This window comes from Staurois parvus, unplaced genomic scaffold, assembly GCF_062004578.1.
Source record: "Staurois parvus isolate SC_StPar_1 unplaced genomic scaffold, SC_StPar_1.0 ptg000025l, whole genome shotgun sequence".
Classification (NCBI taxonomy): domain Eukaryota; kingdom Metazoa; phylum Chordata; class Amphibia; order Anura; family Ranidae; genus Staurois; species Staurois parvus.
Window position 1 is genome coordinate 13,269,717 of NW_028317821.1, and position 15,497 is coordinate 13,285,213.

The 15,497-nt window shown below is 42.1% G+C and overlaps 2 protein-coding genes across 4 annotated transcripts in view; one reads left to right on the forward strand and one right to left on the reverse strand.

Annotated features, from left to right (window-relative positions):
* Positions 1 to 9,372, forward strand: part of ELK3 (ETS transcription factor ELK3) — a 176,998-nt gene extending 167,626 nt beyond the window's left edge. Inside the window, exon 6 of the transcript XR_016305816.1 lies at positions 7,779 to 9,372. The gene's annotated coding sequence lies outside the window, so the exon portion shown is untranslated. The remainder of the gene's footprint in view (positions 1 to 7,778) is intronic.
* Positions 1 to 15,497, reverse strand: part of CDK17 (cyclin dependent kinase 17) — a 239,188-nt gene that overhangs the window by 88,595 nt on the left and 135,096 nt on the right. The gene's annotated exons all lie outside the window — the stretch shown is intronic.

Below are 15,497 nucleotides of genomic sequence, written 5' to 3' on the forward strand. Positions count from 1 at the left end.
TGTCCATTCACACACGGAGCCGTGGCTTGGCCCTGCGCCCTCTTTCTCATTGGTTGACCATCTGTGATTGACAGCTGTCTCCAATGAGGAGGCAGAGACACGAGGAGAAAAGCTGTGTGCTGTGATAAAGGCCTCTGTAGCAGTGGCAGACCACCATTGGAGGGCTTTGTTTCAAGGTAAGTCTTTCATAATGTGCTAGTATGCAGTGCATACTAGCACATTAGGATATTTGCCTTGCAGGAGGAAAGGTGTTTTTTTCTTTAGCCAAATGTTTACTACCGCATTAGATAATGAAAATAAATGAGTCTACCCCATTAAAAAAAAGAAAAAATACAAAAAAAAGAGCAATGCATTTCAACAGGAAAGGAGTTTGGCAAATTAACAAAATCCCCATTTTCTTGAACAAACTGGAACCATGCAAACTGTGAAATTGTGATTTACGTGATTTACTCGAACTGCTCATTTTTAGGCAATTTTGAAACTTTTTTTGTGCAGTTTTTGGAATGCAAATGTATGTTTTCCATACTTCAGGCATTTTTGATCTGGACAATCGTATGTGTGACATCACATGTTGTCGTCCATGCATTTGATTCCTGGTTTTACGGTGTGGCATTGCGGTGTCTTCTACTATCATAGCTCTTAGCCATGTCTGTTACGCCCTCTGCCGATTGCCATGGCTTTTGTAATGGGCATTGCTGGGGCTGGTACAGGTTCTTGTAGGCATTCTCAAGGCAGATGAGAGTTTCCAAATCAAGCAAGGACACTCCTGAATCCTCCATTTTGCTCATAGGCCTAAGGTCGCTAAGAGGAGGAAAGAGTTAAGTGCAAAACATGCGAAGAATAAGCTACAACAGTTGTGTTGCATGTTTTCAGGCACTCCAAGTGAATACTAGTAGACCAAAAACATGCAAATTTGCCTGAAAAAAAAAAAAAAAAATTTTGCACTCAGGTGTGAATTGCCATCCTTGAATATACAGGCGTACCTCGGTTTATGAATGTAATGTGTTCTCTGGGATGTTTCGTATTGCGAAAAATAGGAATGCATTGAAAACCAATTCATCCATTCTGGAGGTCAGGAAAAAGTAAAAAAAAAAAAAGTCTTATCTGTTCAAAACTGTTTATAAAGTGCACTTTAAAGGCATAAATACTGTACAGGGACATAATTAAAAAAAATTTGTAAATGCATTGAAAACCAATTAATCCGTTCCGGAGGTCAGAAAAAAGTAAAAGTAAGTCTTATCTGTTCAAAACTGTTTATAAAGTGCACTTTAAAGGCACGGGGCCGGCGCTATAAACCTCCCAGGTGCAATGCATTCTGGGGAAACTTCGTATTGTGTAAAAAATTAGTAAACCGAGGCATTATTTTCAATGTATTTTCATTCGTAAACCGAAAATTATGTTAATTCAGGCGTTCGTAAACCGAGGTACGCCTGTGATGGGAATCTTCATGTTGAGTATTGTTCCACTTCAGAAAAATGCATGACAAAATCACTCAGATGTGAATGAGGACTTTAATGTGCCCTCAGTCCAGAGCTGCTTCTGAATTTACGGAGCGCTAGTTACAGCAGCTAAAAATCAGGGAATGTTGCAAATATGCAGGAGTCAAGAGGCAAAGATCACAATTTGCAACATTCTCTGATCCAAGCTGTTGGTACTTACTGGCATTCCAAAAAATAAAGGCAAGGGTTATTACACTACAACACTCAACACAAAGTAATTATTGCTGGAAACATTCAATACAAATTAAATATTTTCATGATTTGTACCCAGCTGTTTTTTTCATTTAAACATCAACTGATTTTTGCTACGTGAAGGCAAGATAACTGTATCCTTATGAAGGTCTGTAGAAAGGTCAGAGCCGTGTTCTGTTGCTGGGTACATGCCAAACAGATAAGAATTATTTAACATGACTTGGTTATGAACCACCAGTGAACGAAGCAAACAAAGAGCTCTCCAATAGCACAGCATGGTCTAGGTGGGTGGAAGAGAAAAAGAAAATCAAGTATTTTTGCAGTCTCCTGTAACTACAAGGGAATTAACACTATATACACAAAAGAAGTACACAATGCAAGTTTATACAGATGCCACAAGTGCAGTTATCAAAAACACAGCTGTCTGTAGGGGCACCTTAAAGTGTTACTAAACCCAGGGCCCTGCATCCACTATATCTGGTCTCCCACAATACACAGAACATGGAAATGCAATTATTTTAGTAAATATAATCTGATAAATACCTTTTCCCATCAGCAGTATATAGCAGTCTTGTGACCTCTATGAGTGTCCAGTTGAGCACTGGTTAAAGCTCGTAGAAGGAGTTTTCATTCTGATCTGACTGTTGTTTGAGGCTGCATAACCCCTGACCCTCTGTCTGGACAGTGCTGACTGACCCAGTGCTGATCATATGCAAAATAAAAAACCATACACACTAAACTAAGCATTTGTATTGTTCTTCATTATCAGCAGATGGATTGTGGACAGTAGAAGGGGAGGATCACAGAAGACAGGATCAAACAGCCTTTTTTCATAATGTGGAGGATTAGCCCCTTTCGTTCCACAGTGATTGTAACAAGCATGCTTTACTGCATATACAGACTGTCTTTACTCTTGTGGGTTTAATAACACTTTAAAGCATGCCTTTCCTGAGAAATACATGTAGACTGCCAATGCAAACCTCTCATTCCTAAAATTCTATTTGTCTGGTTATCTTGCTAGAACATTAGTTTCTATACTTTGAGCCACAGACCTAACTTTCCTGACCTGTGCTCATGTTCCTGGTCAGCTAACTTTTGAAGCCAGTGAGCTAGTTTAAGAAATACTTTTTATAGGGATGTCAGAAATGGCAACCCCTTCTATTTCACTCCTAAGATTTACTTTAATTGGGTCTTACCAGATCACTCAATTCTAGTTTGCTGAATAATCACCTTGTATTCAGACCTTCTCTACCTGCAACTGATATGTGTATAGGGCCCCAGAGATAGTCTCAACAAAGAGTAATCCACATATATAACAATCAGGCAGGACAAAGATACAGTCACTCAAGACCACATTCAGATATGTATGGAGCACTTAAAGGCCAATACAATATCTCCTACAATATCTGTAGATAGCTCACCTACCCCGTTTGCCCATATGGAAAAAATAACCAGTTTTGCTTAAGGACAAATCACCTCATAGTAAAGCTGGCCACACACAGCAAATTTCAGCTAGTTCCTGTGCATTATCCCACCGGCATTTTTTATAGAAAAATGGAAGGAACCAGGATGAAAACGGTCAGCCATACACTGGTTGTACCCAGTCAGATGCAGTTACTGTGTGGGTACTCTGACAGCTGAGGGTGCTGGCTGTCAGAGTACAACAGCCAGCAGGAGAGTTTCCTCCATCCATCATGTTTAGCATGGATGGGGAAATCAAGTATAAACGAAGGTGCTGCCTGATGCTTGGATGCCAACACTCCAGCTGGACGAACTTGCTGGCCAATGGGGGGAGAGGTGTAGCTACAAATGAATGAATGCCCCATGGCTGAAGGTAACAGAGAGGGGCCAGCTAAAGACATTTTTTTTTTTTGCGGAGGTGAGTAGATGAGGACCGTGAGGATGGGGAGAGGTTTACACTACTGGGAAGGGGGTGCAGAAGTGAGATGTGGATGATGGATGCAGAGAAAACGAACTATGGAAGAGAGCTACAAAGTCTAACCATTTGGAGGGGGGGGGGGTTGTGGGGCTAAGCTATAGATGAAGAGTGCAACAGTGAGCTGTGGACAGGGGTCAGCCTTTGGTTGGGGGTGCAGAGGTGAGCTGTGGAGGGGGAGAAGTGTGCAGAGGTGAGGTGAGCTGCGGTCAGAGGGTGCAGAGATAAGCTGTGGACAGAAGTGCAAAGGCAAGTTGTGGATGGGAGGTGTAGAGGTAAGCTTTGGACAGGAGTTCAGATGTGAGCTGTAAATGGGGTACAGAGGTGAGTTTTAAACAGTGGAGTGCAGAGATGAGCTGTGGACAAAGCTTGCAGAGCTAAACTGTGGACATGTGGTGTAGAGGTGAATGATGGGTGCAAAAACGTTTGCACTGGGGAAAATGTTTTACATGGTGTAGATGAAGGGTGCAAATAGGATCTGTGGACGGGGGTTAGCTATGGCGGGGGTGTGCAGAGGTGAGCTGCGGATGTGATAGAAATGTGCAGAGGTGATCTGCAGACGAGGGGATGCAGAGGTGAGTTGAGGATCAGGGGCTAGCCCTAAACAGTAAATAAAAATTGCCTAATTGCTTAATGAATAAACATTTATTTGAACCCTACAAAATTATGAAGTCACACAAAACAAAACAAAAAAATGGTAGAAAAAGCATTTCCTTGTGGTCGCTACAAAATTAAATGGCCTCCTTAGGATAGGGGAATAAAGCATTACCCCAAAACATGCTTCTCTGAACGTGTGAAAATCTTTTAGCCACCTTACAGCAAGTATAAAGTGTATCTAAACCCTGTGAACAAATATGTAATATACTGCAGCTCACCAGTCCTTCGAAGCAGTGGCTGCAATGTTTTTTTTTTTAAGGCTTTTTGCCCTTTATTTTGACCTGGTGATCCTGTCCATGAGATACATCTTGTCCTAGGGTGGCTATGTCCACAAACTATGCCATACTTCTGAAGAAACAAAGTTGTTACCCTATAGCAGGACTACAGAACACCTTGCCCTTTCCACTTTACCATAACATATTGGGCCAGGTGTTTTGTAGTCCACAGATAGCTAGGAACAGTGTAACTGATAAGGGCGCAGCACAGGCAGAGAGCACTGAAATCTTAATAGCTCTGGCAGGATCCATAGGCATTTTCTGCACTTATTGAACAGATATAACAAAACATTTTCAATAGTATATTTAAAAGAATGAAAGAGTGTAAATAAGTGAAGATTGCAGTGAAGGTTCATTCGCATAGGGCAGAGATTACAGCTGGCAAAAAAACTGGCGTATTTCTGTGCCCAGATGTCACAGTTGTTGGCACAGACGTACCTTCACAAATCAATGATAGGCATGCATACAGGGATGAATGTGGGTCCCAGTACATACAGAGTTTGCATCCATTGCTGTCCGGTCATGCATGTAATCGTTTAAGCTAGCCACAGATGGTTCAAATCTCGGCTGGTTCAGCAGGGACTTGCTGAGACTTAAACCATGTATGGGCATGCTGATTGTATTTAAATTGACTGTTTTATGACTTGGGTACAACCAGCATGTCGGATTTTTACATGTGATTATTGCCAGCAGCTATAGCTGCTAGCAATAATTAATCACTGTGTTCTCCCAGCAAGAGCAGCCCCCTGCTTCCCCCCCTGCTGGGAGAACACAATACTGCTGGAGGAGGGATTCCCATAATCTATGGCCTGCCATGGATGTGCGGTTACCAACATACGGCCACAGCCACAGCCTGTCATTGATTTGTTCAGACTTCTGCCTGTGACTGTACGCAAACACCTGTACTCCCAAGCACAGAAATAAAAGGTTTCTATTGACGTAGTATAGCCCTCTGCGCCCATGTGAATAAGTCCTTAGGGTTTAAAATTCCCACAATCGTTTTCCTTTGTTAGTTTTTCCCTAGATTTATTTTTCATTTTGTGTTCTGTCAGTTTACATTTTTTCCATTGTTTACTGAAGTAGTCTGATTAACTCGGTGCTGCTAAGGGTAGATCACTGAAGTCATTTCAGATTTTAAAAGGGATCATCTGTAATAAAAATTCCATAATACAGAACTAAACCTAAGAGGATCTGCAGTTATGGATTAAGCTGCTTATTTCCTATGGAGCAGGAGACAGCATAGCATTCCTCCACTAAATCTCCAATAAAGTTATTTGGATGCACTAAAGATTTGTGAACGCAGGACGTTCATTTTACTGTACACATGACAGAGATTTCAGCCTGTTACATTTTTTTTGGCTGGAAAGCAACTTGAATGCCATATGAAAGGCTGGAAGAGAATGTTAGAAACATCTGAGGAGACATCAAGCTTATTCAATAAGACAGACAGCAATGTGCACTGAGCAGCTGGCCACAGAAACCATCCAGAAATCATGTTTCAAAGATTTGACTCCACTAAACTAAAATCTACGCTGCTAGTTTCTTGGCTGTTATGCCGACAAATTGAAATCACTGTTCCACATACAAGTGTGCAAATCAGAAAAGCCAGGAGCGTCAGAGGTCCTTATCTGCATACCTGCTGTGGTTTAATACATAAAAGTACTGAATGAACCAAGAGGGCCAGGTAACAAGCATTTTCAGGAGAAAAGGTCTCTCTCGTGCAGATTTTGTTTACATGCAGTTCACACTTGGGTGATTTAAAACGTGTTGGCTCAGCATCAAAATACACATTATACTCAGTTATATTCACACGTGTCCTTTAGGCCCGGTTTACTTGGGCTTTAGTTTGCATAAGAGAAGTGTGAACAGCAAGCATTGACAAAGCATTTGCAGAGCTTTTAGCAAGCTTTTAAAGTACCATTCAGCTCCACTTTGTAAAAGTTGAACACAGATCCTAATGGAAGTGTTGATGACCACTTGAAAGCCTTCTAAGGCCTGCTAGCATTGTTTAAACAAGCTTCAGGTAGTGCTGAAGCCTGCTAGCAGTTTGTTTAAAGTGGCAGTTGGCACTCTCATTAGGATTCACATTCACAAACTGGAGCTGACTGGTACTTTAAAAGCTTTAAGAAAGCTTGCTAAAAACTCTGCAAATGCTTTGCCAAAGCTCACTGTTCACACCGCTCTTATACAAGCTAAAGCCCATGTGAAACAGGTCTGAAAATGTCTTGAAAAAAAATACGTGAGCTTTTTTGTGGCAGAGTCACACTGCTTTGGCCCTTATAGACCAAGGATCTCCAAACTTTCTAGACAAAGGGCCGGTTTGCAGTCCCTCAAATTTTAGGGGGGCCGGACTGTGACCAGTGGGAGAAGAAAATGTCCTGGCATCAGTTGGAGTAAACAAAGCCCCATCATTGGTATTAGGGGGAGGAATAGTGCCCCATCATTGTAATCAACGGGAGAAATGATGCCCCATTATTGGTATCAACAGGAGAAATAGTGCACCATCGTTGGTATCAGTGGGGGAATAGTGCCCCATCACTGGTTTCAATAGGAGAAATAGTACCCCATCCTTGGTGTCAATAGAAGGAATAGTGCCCCATCATTGGTATCAATAGAAGGAATAGTGCCCCATCACTGGTATCAATAGAAGAAATAGCGCCCCATCATTGGGATCAATAGCAGGAATAGTGCCCCATCATTGCTATCAGTGGGAGGAATAGTGCCCCATCATTGGTATAAACAGCAGGAATAGTGTCTCATCATTGGTATAAACAGCAGGAATAGTGTCTCATCATTGGTATCAGTAGCAGGAATAGTGCCCCATCATTGGTATCAATAGGAGGAATAGTAACCCATCATTGGTATCAATAGGAGGAATAGTAACCCATCATTGGTATCAATAGAAGGAATAATGCCCCATCATTGGTATCAATAGAAGGAATAGTGTCCCATCATTGGTATCAATAGAAGGAATAGTGTCCCATCATTGGTATCAATAGAAGGAATCGTGTCTCATCATTGGTATCAGTAGCAGGAATAGTGCCCCATCATTGGTATCAATAGAAGGAATCGTGTCTCATCATTGGTATCAGTAGCAGGAATAGTGCCCCATCATTGGTATCAATAGGAGGAATAGTGCCCCATCATTGGTATCAATAGGAGGAATAGTGCCCCATCATTGATATCAATAGCAGGAATAGTGCCCCATCATAGCTACAGTTGTGTCCAAAATTATTCAACCCCCAATGCTGTAAAGGGGTTTAGGGACTATAGTGTACATTTGGAATTGTATTCAGAATCAAATCCTACAAGGACGTTGTAACTACCCAAATGCAACTAAAATGACATCAATTGTTTATGTAATACAGTAGTAAATGGTTCTTATGTGGTTTCTTCATTGCCACAATTATTCAACCCCTTAAAGACTACCACTCTGAAGAACAGAGGTTCATACAGGTGCTTTCCATCAGGTATTGAAAACACCTGTGGATGTCACCGAGCAGCAATCAAGCATAATAAGCACCAATTAGGCAGCTTTAAAATGACTGTGATACTCAGCTCCTTCTAGACATTTACTGGTGTGGTTACAAACATGGTGAAGGCAAGAGAATGGTCCAGGAAGACAAGAGAAGAGGTGATTTCTCTTCACAGGAAGGGCAATGGCTATAAGAAGATTGCAAAGATGTTAAACATACCAAGAGACACCTTAGGAAGCATCATTCGCAAATTCAAGGCAAAGGGCACTGTTGAAACGCTACCTGGTCGTGGCAGAAAGAAGATGCTGACTTCGACTGCTGTGCGCTACCTGAAGCGTAGAGTGGAGAGAAGTCCCCGTGTGACTGCTGAGGAACTGAGAAAAGATTTGTCAGATGTGGGTACAGAAGTTTCAGCCCAGACAATAAGACGCACACTGCGTAATGAAGGCCTCCGTGCCAGAACTCCCAGGCGTACCCCCTTGCTGTCTCCAAAGAATAAGAAGAGTCGACTGCAGTATGCCAAAAGCCATGTGGACAAACCACAAAAGTTGTGGGATAGTGTTCTGTGGACTGATGAAACAAAATTAGAACTGTTTGGGCCCATGGATCAACGCTATGTTTGGAGGAGGAAGAACAAGGCCTATGATGAAAAGAACACCTTGCCTACTGTGAAGCATGGTGGAGGGTCAATCATGCTTTGGGGCTGTTTTGCTTCTGCAGGTACAGGGAAGCTTCAGCGTGTGCAAGGTACCATGAATTCTCTTCAGTACCAGGAGATATTGGATGGAAACGTGATGCAGTCCGTCACACACCTGAGGCTTGGGAGACGTTGGACCTTTCAACAGGACAATGATCCCAAGCATACCTCCAAGTCCACTAGAGCATGGTTGCAGAGGAAAGGCTGGAACATTTTGGAGTGGCCATCGCAGTCACCAGACTTAAATCCGATTGAGAACCTCTGGTGGGACTTAAAGAAAGCAGTTGCAGTGCGCAAGCCTAAGAATGTGACTGAACTGGAGGCCTTTGCCCATGAAGAATGGGCGAAGATACCCGTAGATCGCTGCAAGACACTTGTGTCAAGCTATGCTTCACGTTTAAAAGCTGTTATAACTGTAAAAGGATGCTGTACTAAGTACTAAGATTGAATGTCACTTGGGGGTTGAATAAAACTGATAATGCTGTGAGCACAGAAAAGACATTTGTGGTTATTTCATTATAACTGTTATGTTATATTTGTCTGACCTACAAGTGCCTCTTTAATGTAAATGTAAGCAAGATGACTGAATGATCAAAAGCAATGTCAAACTGGCCAAAACACTCAATTTCAGTGGGGGTTGAATAATTTTGGACACAACTGTATCAGTGGGAGGAATAGTGCCCCATCATTGGTATCAATAGGAGGAAAAGTGCCCCATTATTGGTATCGATAGGAGGAATAGTGCCCATCATTGGTATTAGTGGGAGAAAGAGTGCCCCATCGTTAGTATCAATTAAAGGAATAGTGCCCCATCATTGTTATCAGTGGGAGGAATAGTGACCCATCATTGGTACCAGTGGGAGGAATAGTGCCCCAGCATTGGTATCAGTGGGAGGAATAGTACCCCATCATTGGTATTAATGGGGGAATAGTGCCCCAATGTTGATGTTAGTGGGAGAAACTATGCCACACTGTTGCTTGAAGTGGGAGGAATAATACCTTGAGGGCCGGTTAAAGCAAGCAAAGGGACGCATCTGGCCCCCAAGCCGCACTTTGGAGACCACTGTTATAGACCATAACTGGAATGTCTGAAAGCACACGGAGCAAGCATTTTTAATTTTATTTAGTTTACAATTTCTTGTTTCTCCTTTTCCTCATAAACTAGCTTTCCACTGGCTAAAACAACAGCGTTTATACCAAAAAACAACCAAAAACCATGTGTACAAATGCACATAAAAATACTCCAAAAACAAATGAAGAAGCTCAGTTGTGAACCTAGGCATAAGGGGATCTGCCTGGAGCTCAGCATGGGAAACATTTACTGTCTTTAAAGTGCTCGTTCACCTTTACCAGAAACCTGCCTATGCAGATAAGGGGTGTATGTGGATAATAAACTTTGCGTCTCTAACTAAAGTTGAATAATACCCTAGCTATAGCTGTAGGCCATTTATTTATCTCATGAAGCCTGACTGGAATACTCCCAAGACTTTGCTAAGTGAGGCCTAGTAAATGCTAATCACCTCCACCATTACAGGAGTGAGCTTCTTCTCAGTAACAAAGCCCCTCACATGCTTTCTCTCTCTCCCTCTGAACGGAGCATCTGAGAGCTCATACCTGTGATGGTGGAGGTGAGCAGTAATGACTAGGCCCTCACCTAGCAACACCCTGGGAGTTTTCCAGTCAGGCTTCAGGAAGTATGTAAATGCCCTACACCTATAGAAAGGCCATTATTCAACTTTAGTCAGAGCTGCACAGGTTTTATCTAAGGACACCTCTTACCTGCACAGGCAGCTTTTTGGTAAAGGTGAGCTATCCCTTTAAATGAAGTGTGGGTAGAGGTGCCTGGCAGGGAGTAAGGTGTGGATGGTAGAAAATTTAGGTCTCCACTCCCTAGAAACACAGAGCCTGTTTCTTGAAACCACCTCACTCTCATACATGCATATTTTTTCTATGCCCTGCAAATCATTGAGCTGATATGCTGGAGGAAGTCCAGCTCTGGTCTCACTCCATGGATCTCAGACCCCAGCGCTAAGGTCAGTTGCATCTCTACCTCCTCCTCCTCTTCCTGACCATGCAAAAAACACACAGCCCCAGGCTACATTTTGGTAATTGTCAGAAGGAGAGGGGGTTAACAAGTGACCAGCGTTCAATATTTAAATAGAAGGAAGCACTTTAACATAGTTTGGCCCCTTAGCCTAAATAAAAATGTCCCCGATTCATGACAGTTTCCCTTTAACAACAGTGCCAAAGGACAAAATAAATAAATAAAAAAAAAACTCCCGGCGCCCAGTGTTTTAATGGACAGTGCTGTTTAGGGACCATGAACATTGTTGAATTGAGCACTTGGTAGGGGTGTCAGACCACTGGAGACCTGCACTGCTGCATTCTACATTGAGTTACAATTCAACTTTTTTGCGTGCTTCTAGTGAACGGTATTTTAACCCTTGCTGCAACAAACAAGACTGTTAAAAAGTAAAAAAAAAAACCTCTCAATTACTGCGGTTTATGTATACTGCTGCAATAACAGCTGGTAATACCAATATAAATTAAATAACTCAAGCGCTTACTATGGTGCATAAAAAGCAACACACACACACACACACTACTGTAGCTGCGTGTGCACACAACCCATGTCTCAGTGGGGCAAATAATAAAAATAAATGTGAAGAAAAATGCTGCGCTGCCTCAAAAAAAAAAAAACACTCAATGCCTGTGAAGTTACATTATAAATTAAGCAACTCGTAGTAACCAATCGCAAGTCCCTTTTCACCAATATGTCTGGTATCTGATTACTTGTTCTAGCTGTAGGCGCTATGGTGTACATGCCCATTACAACAACTTGTCATTTTTCCACAAATCTCCAAAAATATTTTTCACAAGACCTCCAAGTGACTTGCATTATTTATTTCACCTACTGCCTTTGACGCAGAATCCATTATAAACTTGTATGTATGCAGGTCATGACTGCTAGTTTGTATTGTGGTGATTTTTAAGCCTTAGAAGTCTAGAAACCAAGAATCTTGCCCAAAATTGTCCATTTTCTCCTTCAACATATTAGCTAGTTACCCTAGGTCAGGGGTGGGCAACTGTGGCCCTCCAGCTGTTGGTGAACTACAAGTTCCATCTTGCCTCTGCCTTTGGGAGTCATGCTTGTAACTGTCTGTTTTGCAATTCCTCATGGGACTTGTAGTTCTACAACAGCTGGAGGGCCACAGTTGCCCACCCCTGGCCTATGTTTCCACCTAAGCATTTATTTAACATGATTTCCTATGGGACATGTTCACATCTGAAAGTTTTCACCAGGTGCGTTTTTTGGAAAGCGCCAGTGACTTTTTTGAACGCAAAAAGTTGCATTTTTGGTTCTATAGACTTCTTTTACAATGGATTTTATTGTAGACAACATAACAACAAAGAAACAGTCAAAAGCAAGATCACTGACAAAAAAATAAAGTATACAAATCTTCTGATGAAGGACATGACAAATGCACTGAAGTATTGACAAAGAGAGAAACTGAGTACATAAACACAATACATAAAAGTGTGGAGAGAAACCTGATAAACTGCGTTAATAGCAAACAAGTAATGACCAATGGGCTAGTAGACGAGGGGCCAAAGATAATAGCAAAAATCACAGAGGGTAGGAAAAGCTGGGCACGGAGTCACACTGGACGCACATCGGTACTCCACACCAAGGACTCTTGAGAAAGTCTGACAGGTATATAAAATGTTGCAGGTACAATTCTCTAGTATTACAATCAGCGCAAATAACATGAAAACAAACAAAGGAGAAAAATAGAAAGAAGAAAAGAAAAAAAAAGAAAAGAAAAAAGGGAGAAACAAGGATAGTTAAGACAAAGAAAGTGGTTCTATAGACTTCAATAGAAACACTGCAGAAAAGCATGTATTGTGTTTTTGCTGCGTTTTGAAGCTGCCTTGCAACAAGAAAAAAAAAAAAATATAAAAAAACAAACAAGCCGCAAAACGCAATGCAGAAAAGGCTCAAACACAACCTGTATAGGTGCAAACCTAGCCTAAAGGCCTGTTATCTCTAGAAAAACACAGAGAGCCAAACCGCTATAGCAAGCATGATCAAAACCCATGCACATCTCCAGAGAGCAGCTCTCACAGATATGACATTGCCATTGACTGTCATTCAACTGTGTTCATTAAAATAATAAAAGTTGGCCCAACTACAGCATTCCTTTGATATGCTCTCATTTGTGCACTGGAAAGTGAGCCAGCAGACTCATTCTGTCACTCTCAATCTCCGCAATGAACATGCTTCCTTTGAATTTGCAAAGCATTATCAGTATTCAGTAATTACAAAAAGTGCCTGCACAGGGATACTATTTTCTCTGTAGAATGCTAAATTAAACATTCTTCAGGCAGAACCCACGGAAAGGGGTGTTCTGTGTACAAGATGTGATACAGTTTCAGCTGCAGTGGTTCTTTCAGAAAGCCCGAGTGCAAAAGCTCAAATGAATCCATAATCCATTACGATCGCCAGTCAACAAATACAGTAATAAATCTGATCTTCACTTATTCTTTACTTAGCTGGTAAGTGCTGCAGCAAGGGTTAAAAACTCTGGTGCTGTAGCAATCTGAAGAGTTAGCCTATGGCTCTATATTGCTATACAGCACAAAGTAGCACACGCTCAATCCTCCCACCTCCACAACAGCGCATTAATCAATACAGTATTGGACCACAGGAAAGCCAAGCCACCACTGCTTAGTGTGAGGGAACCCAAGGTCGCCTCTCCAGATTGCTGAAGTACAGGGGGGGTTTAACCCTGTATCTTAAAGGGGACATCTGGAAATGGTTATTGTGCCTAAACTTATTTTTGCCTTGAGTTCCTCCTGAAAAATAGAAGTGCATTTCCTGTGCTTAGGCAAACCTCTGCTTTGAGCCTCTTCGTCTTGATTCACACTACTGCGACTTGAAAGCTGTGCAACTTACAGCGTGACTTTGCCATGCGACTTGAATACAACTTTGCAACAACTTTCAGGGAATGCCTGGGTAATCTTCCTGTAATGTCGTATCCAAATCACATCAATATAGATGAGGATCCGACTTGGAGGTGACTTCCATTAAAGTCTATGGTCACAAGTCGGATAGAAGCCATCTTGAAGTAGTACAGGAACCTTTTCTAAAGTCGGAGTGCCTTCAGTAGTGCCAATTAAGACAGCTGTTATTGACTAACATGGGATTTCACATGTCATGCGACTTGGGGTCCTCACAGGTCGGATCCCAAGTCCTGGCAATGTGAAACGAGCCTTAGCTGTATATCTGCAGCATTATATCATCAATCAGTCAAGGCAACACTGACTCTGATTGCTAGTCCCACTTAATTTGGTGTGAGATTTGATAATGTCACTAGTGTGCTGTACCTGGAAAGGAAGCTGCACCTGAGAAGTTGCAGGGCATGATCACCCTGCTTGATTTATGGATTTCTGCTTCCTAAACCAGGCATCCTTGTTGATATGTTACTTTTTACTATACATGGCGAACGTCTAAAAGTAAAGACAAGAGAATTGATTTACTATTGAAGTTGAGGCAATCTTCGTAGTCAAGTGGGTGTGTGTCTTGGTAAATTAGGTGACACTCTATTAAATACTCAAACATCTGAAAGGGAACTTAAAGAGTACATAAGCCCATCATTTAATATTCTTGATATGTGCCTGCTGTACCATGTACTTGTATGGAACGCCTCTCCAATTCACTGGATTCAGGAGTTCCAATCACCTCCATGGCCACAGGTGTATAAGTCCATTTGTGAAATTTCTTTGCTACTAAATGTTCCAAGCTTAACTGTTAGTGGTATTATAACAAAATGGAAGCAACTGGGAACAACAGCAACTCAGCCATGAAGTGGTAGGCCACGTAAAATGACAGCGCAGGGTCAGCGCATGCTGAAGCACATAGTGCGCAGAAGTTGCCAATTCTCTGCAGAGTCAATAGCTAAATACTAAAGACTTTGTGTGGCCTTCAGATTAGCACAATAACAGTGCATAGAGAGCTTTATGGAATAGGTTTCCATGGCCAAGCAGCTGCATCCAAGCTTTACATCAGCAAGTGCAATGCAAAGTGTCAGATGCAGTGGTGTAAAGCACGCCACCCCTGGACTCTAGGGCAGTGGAGACGTGTTTTCTGGAGTGACGAATCATGCTTTTCTGTCTGGCAATCCAATGGATGTGTCTTGGTTTGGCGGTTGACAAGAGAGCAATACTTGCCTGACTGCATTGTGCCAAGTGTTAAGTTTGGTGAAGGGGGGGTTATGCTGTGGGGTAGTTTTTCAGGGGTTGGGCTTGGCCACTTAGTTCCAGTGAAAGGAACTCTTAAGGTGTCGACATACCAAGACATATTGGACAATTTCATGCTCCCAACTTTGTGGGAACAGTTTGGGGATGGCCCCTTCCTGTTCCATCATGACTTTGCACCAGTGTACAAAGTAAGGTCCATAAAGTCATGGATCAGCGAGTTTTTGGTGAAGAAAATTGACTGGTCCTGACCTCAATCCCATAGAACACCTTTGGGATGAATTAGAGTGGAGACTGCAAGCTAGGCCTTCTCCTCCGACATCAGTGCCTGACCTCACAAATGTGCTTCTGGAAAAATGGTCAAACATTCCCATAGGCACACTCCTAAACCTTGTGGACAGCCTTCCCAGAAGAGTTGAAGCGGTTATAGCTGCAAAGGGTGGGCCAGCTCAATGTTGAACCCTACAGACTAAGACCAGTATGCCATTAAAGTTCATGTGTGTGTAA